This window comes from Globicephala melas, chromosome 15 (genome assembly GCF_963455315.2).
Source record: "Globicephala melas chromosome 15, mGloMel1.2, whole genome shotgun sequence".
NCBI lineage: Eukaryota > Metazoa > Chordata > Mammalia > Artiodactyla > Delphinidae > Globicephala > Globicephala melas.
In genome coordinates, this window is record NC_083328.1 from 76,045,484 (window position 1) to 76,060,346 (window position 14,863).

General features: G+C 47.0%; 1 long non-coding RNA gene across 2 annotated transcripts in view; it reads left to right on the plus strand.

Annotated features, from left to right (window-relative positions):
- LOC115843234 (uncharacterized) overlaps positions 1–14,863 on the plus strand; it is a 290,851-nt gene that overhangs the window by 101,594 nt on the left and 174,394 nt on the right. For both annotated transcript variants that reach the window (XR_009559219.1, XR_009559217.1), the window contains 2 exons: positions 5,696–5,819; positions 10,810–10,962. This is a non-coding gene — a long non-coding RNA (uncharacterized lncRNA). The remainder of the gene's footprint in view (positions 1–5,695; positions 5,820–10,809; positions 10,963–14,863) is intronic.

Genomic DNA, 14,863 nt, shown 5'->3' on the forward strand with positions numbered 1-14,863 from the left:
ACAGGGCCCCCAGGGCCCTGAAAAGTTGGCCTGCCCACCTCTTCAGCCCCAGAGACGTTTAGCAACTTGCCTGGGGTCACTCAGCAGGTCAGTGGAGAAGCTGGAATCTGAACACAAGTCTAGCCCGTGCTCGCTCCACTTTGTCACACCTTGAAACGCTGTTAAGAGCCGAGACCCAGGGCAGGGGCTGCTTGCTCTCTGACTCCTTTCTGCTTCCTGCCTGTCTGGGAGATGGTGGGCGGGTCTGGGCCTGGAAGAGTGGGGGGAAGTGGATGCAGCTGCTTAAGGAATAGAAGGAAGAGTCCTCCCCCCACCCCACCCCTTTCTTTCTTTCGCATAAATATTTATTGAGGATCCTCCTACACAGTGACTCTGCTGGCCTCTGTGGATACAGTGGTGAACAAAACAGACTCAATTTCTTGCCCTCCTGAAGCTCATATTCTAGTGCCGGGGAGGATAAACCCTCAGCAAAGCGAGCAGGTCAGAGCCGTAGTGATGTTGGATGCTGGCCAGTGCGATGGGGACAAGCTGAGCAGAGAAGGAGGGTTGGGAGTGTTAGGAGGGGGCCATGCCGTTAAGATAGGGTGCTCGGGAACGGTCTATGTGAGAAAGTGGTCTTCCAGCAGAACTGAAGGAGTTGCGGGGCCCGTGATGCGGCTCTGGAGGAAGAGGGATCCAGGGAGAGGAGACGGTGCACAGACCCCGAGGGGCCAGCCCGCCCGGTGTGTTTGGCGAACAGCAAGGATGAGTGAGGGGGGCTAGAGTGGAGCAGTGATGGGGGTACAGGTCACGTAGTCCCTGAGGTCAGGGGAAGGTTGTGGTACTTTATCCTGAGCAAAGTGGGAGCCGTGGGAGGGTCTGAGCCGGAAAGGAGCAGGACCCGTCTGGCTGCTGTGTGGTAAACAAGGGCAGAGGCGAGGACACCTGGGAGGAGGTGGTGTCATCGTTTGGGTGAGAGAGAATGGTGACAGGTGGGCAGGAACGGACAGATTCCTGAACTACTCACAAGAGAGACTGGTCTGGCCTGGCCTTGGTGCTTGTTTTCACGTTGGGGAGGTGCTGAGATGAGCCAGGAGGAGGCCCGGGCAGCCTGGGCGCTGGGCCCGAGGTGGTGCCTGTCGTCTCTACAGTGACCAGATTCCCGGGCTCCATCCCGTCCACTTCCCAAGGTGCTGCCCGAGTGATCTTTTTTTTTTTTTGCGGTACGCGGACCTCTCACTGCTGTGGCCTCTCCCGTTGCAGAGCACAGGCTCCGGACGCGCAGGCTCAGCGGCCGTGGCTCACGGGCCCAGCCGCTCCGCGGCATGTGGGATCCTCCCGGACTGGGGCACGAACCCACGTCCCCTGCATCGGCAGGCGGACTCTCAACCACTGCGCCACCAGGGAAGCCCACGAATGATCTTTCTTAAATGGGGATCCAGCTGTCTTGTTTGGTTTCCCCCGAAAGCAGACCTTGTGACAAGGGTTTGAGCGCAAGGCCGTGGGGAAGGGAAAGAGGACACGAGAGGGTATGTTGTCAGGGCGGTTACCACGGGGGCGCCCGGGGCTCAGTCCAGTTGGGAGTCGTGTGGGACAGGGGGCCGGGGCATCTATCCACCATCTCTGTCAGCCGCTGGCTGAGGGCTTCAGCCTAGTGGGGCAGGGGCGTTGCCCCTGGGCCCTTGGGGTTGGTCCTGCTCGCTGGCCACGCCAGAAACAGCGCTCGAGTAGACTCGCAGGTGTTTTCACTAAGCAGCCTTATCCAGGTAGTGTGAGTGGCCAGGGAAGGGGGTGGGGCACCCATCGCATCTGCTGCAGTGGCCATTCTGCCACCTCCTCCAAGCCTCAGTGGCTCCCTGTCGCCTTCTGGGTGATGTCCAAACTCCCGAGCATGTCCAACAATCTCCTTCAGTGGGTCTTGCTCCTACGGTCTCCGTGAGGCTCAGCAAATGGTATCTGTATAAGGCCAAGCATTTTCGGCTTTGTTGGCCACAAAAGGTCTCAACTCTGCTGTTGTCACATGAAAGCAGTCACAGGTAATGTGTAAACCAACAAGCGGGGCTGTGTTCCAAAGCTCTGTTTACGAAAACAAGCATCACCTGCGTTGGGCTCGGGAGGCTGGAGTTTGCTGACCCTTATACGATGGATGGGAAGCAGGCAGGTGCGTAGGAATGTGGGTATTATGAGAATGTTGCTAATAATAATTATAAATAATTACTGTCAAACAAAAGAGCTTTTAAACATGCTTCCAGGAAGGTAGGGCCCACCTGAACTCTAATTACACAGCACACACAGATCAGATCCAATTGCATTTCCTGAGTACTGTGTTTTCCTTCTGAAAAGTCTCCAAGCAGAATTTATACTTGAGGAAATTTAATTAAAGCCACAGAGAGATCTATGCTTATACAACTAACTGTCTGGTTTAGCCCACAGTTAATTGAAGTCATTGGAGAAGCATTTGAAAGTGGATTTTGTTCTCCTCCAGCCCGGGCCCAGGACCCTATTCTCGTCGTTGTAATCAAGTCCTGTGGTTCTATGGCTTCAGAGACCATCTGGCAGTAGCTGAGTAGATATTTAATTCTGTTTGTCATTTGGGGATGACTTTCTTGATATGCTGAGATCAGCTATTCTACCACCAAAGATAACTGTCTTTAATCAAAGGTCTCGGTAAAAAAACATTTAGCCTTCCATACAGAAGGCAGGTTTGCTTATCTTTATCGTTAGGATCCCAAATATGGATAAAAATTCTCAGTTTTTCCTTGTCTTTATTATATACTTCAAAATAATATTCTACTCTCTAGATCAGGTTATGGATTTGGACAGATCTGGGTTTAAATTAAAATTTAGTTATTTACTTGAGAAAATCTCAAAGTTTTAGTTTCCTTACTTACAAAATGGAAACACCAAGTTCTTCTCACTCCATTTCCCACCCCATAACAGAGATAATCGCAGACATTTATAGAACATTGCCAGGTGCTTTGTTGAAAACATTACAATCATTATTTTATTAAATCATCCCAGTGACCTTAGGAGGTTGGAATTATTATGATTATCCCCATTTTAAAGATGAGGAAACCAAGGCACAGAAAGGTGAAGCATCTTATTAAAGTCACAGAACCAGTGAATGTCAAAGCCAGGAGCTGAGGACACTGTGATTGAGGGAGGTGCTTTGAAGGGACAGAAAGGGACCACAAATGGGACAGTTCTTGGCCTTTGGTAGAAACTCAGCGTGTTACTTATTGAGTGAATTGGGGGGAAACATGTCCCTTCTCTTGAATTGGTTCTCTTCTACATGGTGACCTTTTGGCTTATCAACCAGTCTCTCTCTCTCTCTCTCTCTTCTTTAATGTGGCTGGCATAGTGAGACTGGTCTGGGGTACCTCATGCTTAGGATGTCCCCCTAAACCTTGGAAGTCCCCACAAGGTCATGGTGGGGCATAGAAAGAAGGAAAATAGGGAGCAAGCTGCTCTAGACTTCATGGGAAAAGCAGAGGTATTCTTGAGGGTTCCATGGTGTATTAGTTAGGGTATGTTCAGTTGCAAGTAACGGTTGCAAGAAACAGTGTCAATACGTAAAATAATCTGGAGGTGGGTCACTCCATGAGTGGTTTGGTGGCTGGACTGTTCTGTGCCACCATCCTGAATCTGTTGACTTTCCATCCTTAGGCTTGTCCCTTGGTCACAAAATAGCTGCCACAGCTCCAAGTACTTCATCTTCACACAATCTCATTAAAGCAGTAAGTAGGAGGAGGCCTTCTTCATGTAACAACTACATCAGGGAAAAAAACCTTCCAAGGAAAAAAACCCTCACCATATCTCTCTTTGAGCCTCATTCTTTAGAACTGGGCTGCATACCTTGCCATAAGCCAATCAAACCAAGAAAAGGGAGTGAAATTACCATACTGGGGACCATCTAGTTTCATCCTCTCAGGCTAGGGAAGGGCAGGCATTACTTTCCCCAAACATGTTCAACTTTCACAAAATTGAGGTTCTGTAATATGAGCGAGAAGGGCAGGGACTAGCTGTTGGGTAGGCAAGGAATACATCTGCCACAAAGAGCCACGGGAATCAGTGGGTAAGAAGCAGGTCATGTGCCCTCCTCTCACATCAGCCTAAAATGAGGGGCCTTGGCTCACCTGGATTAGAGACCCAATACCAGGAATGAGACCAAAGTCCCAGCTCATAGAGTCCTCCGGGCTGGGTATGACCTCAGCTGAATGTGCCTCAGTTTCTCGTCTGTAAAATGGTGATGGTTTTAGTACCTGCCTCATAGGGTTGAGGATTAAGTGAGTTAATCTGGTTAAGATGCTTAGAACTATGCTTATTAGCATGTAACACGAATTCTGTGAGTATTATCTGCTATGTTTCTTGGGACCAGGCAGATATGCAAGGTGGACGACCGTCTAGGCTTGTTCAGAACTAGCTAGGTTCCTAGGACATGGGACTTTCCATTTTCAGACCAGAACCATCTGGGGCAAACCGAGGGCAGTTGATCACTCCAGAGGGAACACTAATGAGTGAAGGGGGCTGGGAGTGGTGGAGGCAGAGTGGAGATCATGTACCTCGGTTATCTCACTCTGCCTGGTAGTTGCCATCTTTCCTACCAGTGCAGTCAGAGCTGATTTTTCCAGAGAAGCCAGACAGCTGGACTTTTATTTTAAATCTCTGAATTTTTACCTATTTTAAACATTAAAAAAAAAAATCCAACCACACTCCTTGTTCCAAACAAAACACGTTTGCCAACCACACGGGGCCCTTGGGATGCCATTTCACGTTTTCCTCCTCTCTTTTCCTTACATCCCTTACAGAGGGATGTTTCCTGGTTCTGAAACATGCATATTTTCTGCCTTCCAGGAGAGGCTCCTTAACTCATTTGTTTCTGCAGGAAGCACAAGACGGAAATTAAAGTAGAAAAATGTTCCATCAGTTTGGTGGCTACATCCACAAAAAGTTTTCCATGATAAATATCTTTCCCAATCACTCATTTGTGAAAGCTGCATGATGCGGAAGTAAATGTGGGTGTGGGTGATTCTGTCACTGTCATGGTGGTTTGGGGGAAATAAATGTTGTTCATCTTAGGTCAATGGGATGGGCAGGACCATCGGCTTTCTCTGCCCCCTCACGGCTACAGTGTCTGCAGACCTTATTTTTTTTTTAAATTGAAGTATAGTTGATTTATAATATTACATTAGTTTCAGGTGTACAGCATAGTAACTCAGTATTTGCAGATTGTTCTCCATTGTTGGTTATTACAATATGATGTGTATAATTCCCTGTGCTATATAGTAAGTCCTTGTTGCTTATCTATTTTTTATATAGTAGTTTGTTAATCCCAAACCCCTAATTTGTCCTTCCCCCTTCCCTTGGGTAACCACAAGTTTGTTTTTTATGTCTGGAGTCTGTTTCTGTTTTGCATATACATTCCTTTGAATTAATTTTTAGTTTCCACATATAAGTGACATACAGTATTTGTCTGACTTATTTCACTCAGTGTACTATTCTCTAGGTCCACCCACATTGCTGCAAATGGCAGAATTTCATTCTATTTTTTATGGCTGAGTAATATTCTATTGTATATGTATACTACGTCTTCTTTATCCAGTTGTCTGTTGGTGGGCACTTAGGTTGCTTCCATGTCTTGGCTACGGTAAATAGTGCTGCTGTGAACATCGGGGTGCATGTATCTTTTTGAATTAGTGTTTTCATTTTTTTCCAGATACATACCCAGGAATGGAATGGACGTTACATTTTTTTGCAGCGAATTTGTACCGATCCAATCAATGGCCTTCATTTCAGGAACTCAGAAGCTTCTGGAAGTGGGAGGATTTGCCCCATTGTTGGTGAGTATTGCGTCCACCTTTGTGAAGGTTCAAGGGCCCACTGACAATGTTTTGTGAATGCTTATGAAAAAGGGACCTCAATCCTTCTCCAAAACTCTTTCCATGTCTCTCAAGTCCCAGGCACACACAGGAAAGTTCTCTCCTCCACCTCCTCATTCTGATGCCCACACGTGTCCCTGTTCAGTCTCGGGGGGCAGGGGTGCTAGTGAGGATGCTCGGTTCCTCAGAGTGTTTATATTGGAAATAGGATCACTGGTAAATGGGTCATCGTAACCCGGTGGAACACATCCCAGGGGAGGCACTTCAAGCAGCTTGACCGTCTGGTCCCACTCACCTGGCTCCTCCCTGGTTAGGTGATAAGCCCTGGAGGGCTCGGCCCTTTGCTTTGGGTCTCTTGTGCTCTGGATACCCTATGTCACATCTTTTATTCTCATTATTACCTGTCCTTTACCAATGAAGGAGAACTCCGTAAGTGCACTGTTCCTCAAATTTCACTTCCTTGCACACAACCTTCATCAGTTTTGCCATATTTACATATGATTCAGGCTACTACTAACTTAATATTTTTTGTTTACGTAATGTCACATGAGTTTACTTAAAAGGAAACGTATGTAAATAGAAAGTCAAGATCATGTTCTAAAAATAGGATTTACCAGGAAACAGAACTACAGTGGAAATAATGTTATATACCACATAGATACTGTTGCCTAAGAAGGCTCTTAACATGAGACCTGCCCCTTTTTTGTTGAAGGGGAAAATGACAGCTGTTAGAGGACTGTTAAAGACATCCTGGCACCATCCCGAGCCTTTATCCTAAAGGAGGCTAGAAAAGGAGCCACCCACTCTCCGATTCAATGCTCTTTAAAGTGGTTCCCCCACCATCCAAAGTCACTGGGGGTCATATATTTTGGAGGACACCATCCCAGCAGATACTGTACCTTCAGCCCCAGCTCTTTCTAGCCAGGAGATCCTCTACAAGGGAGTCCCTAGCCTGAGTCCTCCTTGAATCGGGAATTTCAGGCCCTGGGCAAATAGTAGTGCTGGGGCCATTGTCACAGTGGGTGGATTTTCTCGATGGACGCTGGCTGTAGGGCTGAGAATCTGCAGAGAGGGATCCAGAAATGAGCTGATTTCATAGTCTTCGCAAGAGGGTCTTATGACTGATAAAGTCTGTGAAACCCCACCTCAGCTTCTCAGCAGCCCCAAAGAGACAGACTTTGAGATGGGGGATGCTCTTCCCAACCTCACAGGCATCCTCTACAGACACAGAAAGCAACTCTGTTTGCAGGTTGTTTATTCAGTTAACACATATTGAGTATGTGCTAAATGCCAGGCATTGTGCCAGCCCTGGGGGGATCCTGCAAAGCAGAGATGACAAAGAAGGAAACCATTCTTTAATGGATATAGAGCTCAAACTCGACTTTTGAGATGATTCTGTTCTTAACACATCGAGGTGCCACGTTCACCTCCGTAACATTTTCATGGGCAACTGAGGGTGTCCTGCTTCTGGCGATGGCTGTCTAGCTTGTCTTGGACCAGTCTTCCTGCTGAGGATGAATGGAAAACCCAAACCAAAAAAAAACCCCTTTGAAGGCTTTAGAAAGCTGCTAAGGCAGCCAGGATTTGAGGGGCCAAGATCCCAGAAAAGAAGAGAAGCTCCCAGGGTTGAGTCTGATATTTCAAACAGTTTTCCCTTTGAGGCATTTGCCGATTTGGAAGCAGAGGCTGAGGCTGATGGGCTGAGCAGTGTCCTTGGCAGATTTATAGAGCTAGGGCAACAAACGCTGGCATTCAGAGCCTGCCAAGGAAGAAGGGCCCTGGTAAACAGCCTAGGATTTGAGCTGGAGCCCTGGAGAGCTGCTCCCTAGGAGTAAAGATGAACTAGAAACAGATCCTGTCTCAGAAACACTGAAGCCCAGCAATGAGTCATCTGAATCCCTGATTAAGTTGACCTCTTCCTAACCAAGTTGTCCGCCAGAAGCAAAGGTGAATCTTTGGAAAGAGAGTGGAATATTTATGTGCTCTTCCTCACATCCTATTGCCCTGTATTTCATTCCAGCCACAGCTGCCAGAGCTAGCTTTGTACAGATGTCACTCAACAACACTACCTCAGCCTCTGCGCATCTCTAACTTCCCAGGCCAGGGGTTCTCTGGTGCCTCTGCCTGTGGGAACCTGCCTTTCATTCATGCACATAGATCCTGGAAGTAAAAGGGAGTTGTCCACTCACGGAGCAACTCTTGATCAACGGGAGATGTGAGTTGGGGAATAAGTGCTTCTCCCTTCCATTCTTCAGGAAGAAAAGTTTGAGATATATTTACATTTTTAAGGAGGTCTTGGCAGGATCAATCACCAGTAGCCCAAGGTAATGACCAACTCAAGGATGTACCCAGGAATTGGCTTTTTCTCTTTCCCCATTCATATTCTACTCAGAACCCCACTCCTGTGCTCTTGGATTACCACCCCAAATGAACTATCTGTATACAGGTCAAGGTCTCAGCTTCTAGTTTCTGGAGAATCCAGTCTAAGAAAATATGATGCAGAGGTTAAAATCCTCTACATTTGCTACCTACAATGTCTAGCATACAATAAAAAAAAATAAGCAGAAATACAAAAACAAACAAACCAAGATTAGAACAAAAACCAAGAGAAGATCCAGGCAACAGAAATAGAACCACAGAAAATTCAGATATTTGTGTTATCTGACAATATACGTTAAGGTAAAAATATTACTAGAGGTAGAGAAGGACATTCCATAAGGACAAAACGCACACTCCATAAGGAAGATATGGCAATTCTAAATCTGTATCTGATAACAGCCCCCAAATCAACAAAACTAAAAGGAGAAATAGATAAATCCCATTCATATTAAGTGATTTTAATACGCTTCTATCAGTAACTGATAGAAAAAAACAGATAAAAACAGCTAAGGATTTAGAATAGGCAATCAACATTATTAATAAGTTGGCCTAATTGCCATATATAGAACATTGCACCCAAGGACTACAGAGTGTACATTATTGTCAAGAGCTCATGGAACATTTAACAAAATAGACCACATGTTAGGCCATAAGGCAAATCTCAACAAATTTCAAAGGATTGAAATGACACAGAATATACTTTCTGACTATAGTAGAATTAAGCTAGAAATTAATCCAAAGATAACTAGAAAATTCCCATCTATTTGGAAAGTAAGCAACCTACTTTTAAATAACTGATATGTCAAAGAAGAGATTACAATGGAGATTAGAAAATATTTTCAACTGAATGATAATGAGAAGATTAAGTATCAAAACTTGTGGAGATTTTTACTCAAACCAAGATGAAGTAACAAGGGCTGGATCTACCTTTCTTTAAATTACTAAAAAATTAGGGAAAAACCCCCACATCTATCATATGATCATATATAACAGTGAAAACATTTATCTCTGAGAGAAAGGAATCAATATGAGTTCTATGATTGTCTGGGCTTATTGCCCAGAGAAAGTTTTCACACTGCAGAACACACTGATGAATTGGAATTCACCAAAATTAGGAACTCTGTTCTTTGAAAGATACTATTAAAAGAAGGAAAAGACAAATTGTAGAATGGGAGAAAATATTAGTAAATTACTTATCTGATAAAGGGCTTGTGTACACAATATATGAAGAGCTCTGAAACTCAAAAGATTTGAAAATATACCTTATCAAAGAAGATATACCAATGGAAATAAGCACATGAAAAGATGTTCCAACTCATTATGCATTAGGGAAATGCAAATAAAATCACAATGAAATACCACTAAACACTTATGCTAATGGCTAAAGTGAAAGAAATGGACAATACCGAGTGTTGGCAAAGAGGTAGAGCAACTGCAACTCTCAGACTTTGGTAGTGAGAACGTGAGATGGTAAAGCTACTTTTGGAAACAGTTTGGCAGTCTCTTTGCAAAGCTGAATATGCACTTATCCCAACCATCTCAATTTTAGGCATTTGCCCAAGTGAAATTAAAGCACATATTCACAGAAGAACGTGTGCGCTAAAGTTCGCAGCAGCTTTGTTTTGTAATCGCCCCAATTTGTACACTGATGACGTGCACACTTCTCTATATGTGCATTATGCCTCAATAAAAAACTAAAAAGTGTCAACTAGGGATGATATGTATTTGGGAAATTCATTTCATTTAACAGATCATTCACTGGATGTGTTTTATGTACCAAGCACTGTGCTGAGGAAACAGTGAACAAGTTAGCCAAGGTCCCTTCCCATAAAGTGCTTATTCTGTGTGTGTGTATATATGTTTTTATGGCAAATAAAGAATTAAAATTTACTCATGATTGGCAAAGAGCGGGGTGCTATGGGAGCCTGCAGGAGGGGAAACTAACATTTCTACAGTTAATGGGTTCTCTGCTGAGAACTGAAGGATGGCTAGGATTTAAGTAGGTGAAGAAAGGGAGAATAGTGTTGCAGACACAGGGAACAGCATATGCAAAGGCCCCAGGGAGGTGAGAGAACTTAGTGCATCTGAGGAACCTAAAGTTCATTGTGAGACAGTGACAGAAAGGTAGAAAGGAGTGTTAGATAGTGGCCAGGGCATGCAGGTTTCTCCAAGCCATGCCAAGGAGCCTGGACTTTATTCTGAGGGCAATAGGGACCTATAGAAGGATGTTAATGAGTGAGGGGAGTTGATACTAGGGCCATATTTGCTTCTTGAAGAGATAACAGTGGCTTCTGGATGGCAAGGGTGGAGGTATGGAGATCCGTGAGAGGGATGCTACAGTGAGAGGTGATACAGGGCAAAGGATGGGCAAGAAAGAGTGGAGTTTGAAGAAGATTTAGGTGGGAGAATGAGCAGGACCAGGTGCTGAGTTGGTTTGGCATGTGGTAGGGCTGATGGATGACACCTAGATAGTATTAGATCATTTTCAACAAGTGCTGCTGGAGGGGAGCAGGTGATGGGGGTGCACCAGCAGAGAAAGAAACTCAAACTTCATCCCGCTTTCACTGCACAGCTGCATCCATTATCTCACCGCTGCAGTTCTGCTGCTCCTGGCTCATCTACATCCAATCTTCTGTTTACAACGAAGCCCCAGGGAGGCCGCTGGGCGAAAGCAGAGCCTGGCACTAGAGAAGCATCCTGACAGAATAATGTCAGCAAGAGAGCGGTGAGTGGCAGATAAAACTGAAATAATCTGAGTCCCGCATTTAAGCTGAGGAGTGAATTCAACTCCTCCGTGTCTCATTTGGGGGTCCTGGAATCACTTTCTGACCTGGACCCTCCTTCTGGACTGGGAATTGATTGGTAAGTGTTCTGGGTAATGTGAGATCTCCAGGAACCCGATGGTCTGATACTTGGCAGCAGGGCCGCTCAGTTCCCGGAACCTCCTGGTGATAATGTCTGTGTTGACCATCTGTTGTTTTGGACAGCCTAGCCCACATTCCCTCTTCTTCCGGAAACAGCATCTCGATTTCCTTTTGGGAAAACTTCCCCTCCGTCACTCCCAGTCCACTTGGTTCCATTGGATCTGACCCCACTCCCAGCTGCAGATGGGAGGTGGTGGCCTCCAGCAGGCCAAGCTTAGCCACTCCTGCAGAAACAGAGGTCTTTTCATAAAGGTCCTGCAGGGACTGGATGGGTTGTCTTCAGATCATGTGCCCATCCGTGCCCCAGTCACTGTGGGAGGGCGGATGGGGCACTCTGATTGGGTGGACTTGGATCACATGCCACCTCACTGATGGAGGGGAGGTTTGAATCACAGTTGCACTGCCTCAGAAATGAGCTCCCCTCGGAAATGATGAGGGAAGGATGGTGGGTCACCTCCATCCCCGCTGCAGTTCACAGCAGCCTATGAGGAAGGCACTAATGCTACGTCACTACACAGAGGGAGGGGAGGCTCAGAGCGGCTTTGTCACTTGTCCCAGGTCACAGCTGGAAGCGGCAGACCCTCTTAATGGGGGAAGGAGAGGGCTGTAAGGAGACAGCTCAGCATCTGACTACATAAATATCTCTGTCCTGTTCCATGAACCTCTCTTCTGGGGCATTTCGGAAGGTTCCTCTCCAGGTGTGAAGTGTGGCTCCCTGAGTGGGACCAGGTGCTTGGATTCTGGTCCCATATATGAAAGACGCTGGAAAGAGCCCTGATCTTGGAGTCACTCACTCGCTGTGTAAATTGGGCAGGTGACAGTCTTTCTGAGCCTCCATTTTCCTCATCTGTATAAGGGGAGCAATAGCAGGATCTCTGTCAGGATTATTGGGGGGATTAAGCGAGTAAATGTTTGCAGAAGTTTTCTGTTGACTGTGGTAGCCCCATGGGTTTGTTTTTCTCATGCTCTGGACACCTTCTCCACTCCCTTGTTGTTAAAGTGTAGCTATATCCCAGTCCCCAGAGGGCTCGGTTCCCTGCAAAGCAAGTGCTTATGTGATAAGCATGTTGGATGTCAAAGGGGTTAAGAGTGGCCCTCTGGGACCCAGAGTAGCCAATAGTGTCATCCAGGAAGTGTCACCAGCGCTGAGCTACAGACTGCCCATCCTGTCCCCTGACCCTCCCACTGCGCCCGGGGGCGGGCTTGGTGGTTATGCCCACCTCGCCGATGAGAACACTGAGCTCCGAGAGGGGAAGGGATGTGTAGGAGGACCTCAGCTAATAAGGGGCTGGGCTGGGGTTTGAACCCTGGTCTATCAGATTCAGAAGCCTGTGCTCTTCGGTCTGCGATAGTCCTTTGTGCTGCTAAGGTGAGGAATCCTGTCATGGTGGGGAGTGCTCGGGCGAGAAGGTTTTGACTGGGTGGGGGCCTTTCTTGATTCACTGGAACAGTCGAAATAGGTGCCTTCTTGCCTTTCCTATGCACTGGCTTCTCCAACATCTTGCAGAGAACTTGGGGTGCGACTTGGGGGAAGTATGAAGAGAGACTGGAAAGTCCTTGTGGCTTTATGGTATAAGTACTCAGCATGACTGGTTCAGGAAGTCCGTGTTTATGAAACACCATTCATTCATTCATATGTGGGAGCCCTTTTTTAGGGTCTGTAGGGGCAACAAAGAGCCTGCAGTGCACATTCCTTCCTGACATGGGCATCTGGTGTTTTGAGAAGCCCCCTTCCCCACTTCTTATAAAGCTTAGGTACTCTGGGCGGACCCCGCCCACTCCTCTCATGTGGTCAGGGGGGTGGGTTGAGCACTGCGTCCCCTGGCTGCAGGTAGCTGTTCAGAGGAGGGTCGGCCCTGGGTCTTGACACGGGGCACTTTCGTCCCTCTGGGGTTGTCAAGGTGATTGGATGTGAGCCTGGGGATGCTGAAGGCTGTCTGGCCACCTCATGGGGGGACCCTGTCCATCAGCCAGCGTGGAGGACGGCAGAGCTGGGAGATGGAGGGTCCAGAGGAGAGATTTCTTAACTTACTGGGTGAAGTCGGGCATGTCTCTGGACTTCTCGATTACTGAGGCCATAAGCATTTTAAACAGCCAACGCACTTTAAGTAGGGTTTCTGCCTTAGGTACACTTGACCACAAGTTCTTTGTGATCTCATTTCAAAACCGAGAAGGAACATCCTTCTACTTTATTGTAATACTTGCATGTACATATAGGTATTTTTGTCCAGTTTATGTTTAAAAGATTTTTCAGTATCCACGGGGACCTAGGTTTTAGTTCTGGCTTTGTCTCTAGGTCATAGCATGAGCATGGGCCAACTCCACCTCCTCTGCAGGCCTCAGTCTTCCCATCTGTATAATGAATTCCCTGGGCCCACTGACCTCTCAAATGCCTTCTACTTCTACTCTTACTTTCTATGAATTTAAGACTAGTATCTGTGCGATGAGACAAAATAATTTTAAAAACGAAGTAAACCCTGGTATGTCATCTGCTGGGCTCAGGGTTCCGTTTGCTGAGGCAGACAGGAGAGTGATGGAAACCTGACTGGTTGGGGGAACAGGGATCTGTCTGTAGAAGGCCACGGCAGCCTGGGCACGGGCTCGGCCGTCTCCCACGGATGTGTAAAGCATCGAAAATGATTGTCTGCCTGTAAAGCTCCCCTCACAGATGGCTGTGGGGCTGCTGGGAAGGAGATGTGAAACACGAGAGCGGTTGGCATCAGATCGGCCTCTGATACAGGCCTGGTGCTGTGACCTTGAATGCCCACGACCTGCAGGAACAGAGGCCAAGATCCCAAACTAAGGAGATGCAAAAATGCTAGCCCCAGCTCCTGTGTCTCTTGGATTCTGGACGTACCTGCGGTGGATATGACAGTTAGTCTACAGAGACAGCTGGCTTTTTTTCTTGAGTCATTAGTGGGACCCATCTTCCTGGGCTGAGTTAACCATTTACACTATTGATAGATTGCATTTGTGAAAGAGAAAAGCATATTTGCTAGGGTGTGTTAGGCTGTGGGTAGCAAAACCCCTGATAACAGGAGCTGAAAGGATGAGAATATTTGCTCTTTTAACAAGAGGTCTGGAGAGCAGAAATAAAAGGATGCCTCCTACTGTAAGAGTGTCACCAGAGACCCAGACCTTTCCCTAGACACCTTTCTGAGTTGACCTTTTGTCCTCAGATGTGTCATCTCAGAGTCATAATATGGCTGCCAACGCTCCAGACACGTCTTTACCTCCTTCTAGGGAGGAAGCAGGGTCAGGCGAGAGGTTCGCTCTCTGTCAGCCGATGTCTTTTGATCTGAGAAGATCCACTTTCTAGTAGCCTTGGAGAGACCCACCTGCTCATACAACTCACTGGCCAGGATAGGGGTAGACCCGCCCCCGGGCTGCAGACGAGCCTCGGAAAAACCGGAGTGCCAGGAGGCAGAGGAGAAAGGGGCTGACCGGGGATGGGTGGTCAACCAGTGGTGGCATAGTGAGAACTCAAGCCCCTGATGGTCCCCCGCCCCCTGTCTGCTTCTCCACGGGGTGCTGAGTCAAGGCTGCCTTGGAGACGGCCCAGCCCCCAGTCCTCTTTTGACTCCACCACTTACCAGACAAATCTCTGTACGAGACAGAGATTTCAGCCTGTGGAACAGAGACTGGGGTAGAAATCCAATGGGCATGAACTGAAACCTCAATATTTTGGATCCAACTTTAATT